Source organism: Orycteropus afer, unplaced genomic scaffold, assembly GCF_000298275.1.
Source record: "Orycteropus afer afer isolate SDZICR_OR568_19922 unplaced genomic scaffold, OryAfe1.0 scaffold00442, whole genome shotgun sequence".
NCBI classification, from domain to species: Eukaryota; Metazoa; Chordata; class Mammalia; order Tubulidentata; family Orycteropodidae; genus Orycteropus; species Orycteropus afer.
Genome location: NW_006922029.1, coordinates 1,824,105 through 1,825,588, shown reverse-complemented (window position 1 = coordinate 1,825,588; position 1,484 = coordinate 1,824,105).

The following is a 1,484-nucleotide window of genomic DNA, read 5'->3' as shown; positions in this document are numbered from 1 at the left end:
AGGCAGCATGTCTGGCCTGGCAGGAATAGGCCTTGGGTTACTGCTGGTAATCCTGTCTTCCTCTTGTGGGATTAGAGGAGGTCAGAACATGTGACCTCCTTGCCGTTTCTGCAGAGCTGAAAGGCTGGTGGCTTGAGTCCTCTCACTGGTGCCTCAGAAAACAGGCCTGACAATGCTTCCAAAGGTCACAGCCTTCAGAATCCTGTGGAGCAGTTCTACTCTGCACACACAGGTTCACCATGAGTTAGAATCAACTCCACAGCAGCTAACAACAATTGTTACATGAGAAAGGCAAGTTTTGGAAGAGACAGTAGAGTGTAATCTCATTTTTGCTTTAAATACAAATACAATTCAATCAACTGTTGAATAAACATTTGCTTAAAGCAGGTAACTAGTTGTCATTAAGTCAAAACTGATGACCTCATGTATGTGTCAAAGTAGAAGTGTGTTCCACGGACCTTCAATGGCAGATTTTCAGAAGTACATCATACACCTTTTTTACAATGCACCTCTGGCTGGACTTGAACCACCAACCCCTCTGTTGTACCTGGTAATATACTTCTGCAACATTTCTATAGTGCCTGGCAACATACTTCTGAGAAAAGCAGCCATTTGGAAGCCCTGTGGGCACAGTGCTGTCCTGACACATAAGAAGTCATCATAAATCATAGACAACCCAATGGCAACTGGCTTGCAGACATCACAAAGGTAATGGATGAACCAAAATTAAAATTCACATTTTACTTCACTTTTAATTAATGTTTTCTTTATTAAAGTAACAGGTCAAAAAATTAGTTCTCCTATACGATATTAAGGAATCTAGTTCAATTTCAAAGTCTAGCAAATGTTAGCTATCATTTAAGGGTCTTTGATTAATGTTTGAATTCACTTATAAATGTAATTACTTTATCACTGTGAAACACTCTACACTGCACTTATAAATTTAATATTTGATTTTCTTTCTAATTTTATAATTTTCTGACTACCGTCCCTAAGTACTGAATTAATGGTTGTAAATGTTAGAGTCAGTGGTTCTTAAATTCTCTTAAATGTCAGATAATTGTGTAAGCTTATCATGATTTCAAATAAATCACAAATCTAAGTTAATAACTTAAGTGAATACTATTAAACTGCAATCATGAGTTTAATCTATCGTACTTTAATATATCAGATATTCTTACACATTACAGTTACTTACCATAAAAAAATATGTTCAAAGCTACTGTGAGTTTTTTCTTCATATCTACACTTAATTCTAAATCTTCTTCAAGTTAGAGATTATACACTGAGGGAAAAATTGTGTCCACAAACAATTTTGAGCTTGCTTTCTCAGGGGAAGTTTTAGGGCAATTTGACAGAATAACAATTTTGAGCTTGCTCACAGGGGAATTTTTAGGGTAATTTGACGGAATGAAACTGGTTAATAAAAAGCCCAAATCTTGGGATACCGTAATTTCCAGAGCCACAGACATTCACCGCAATCT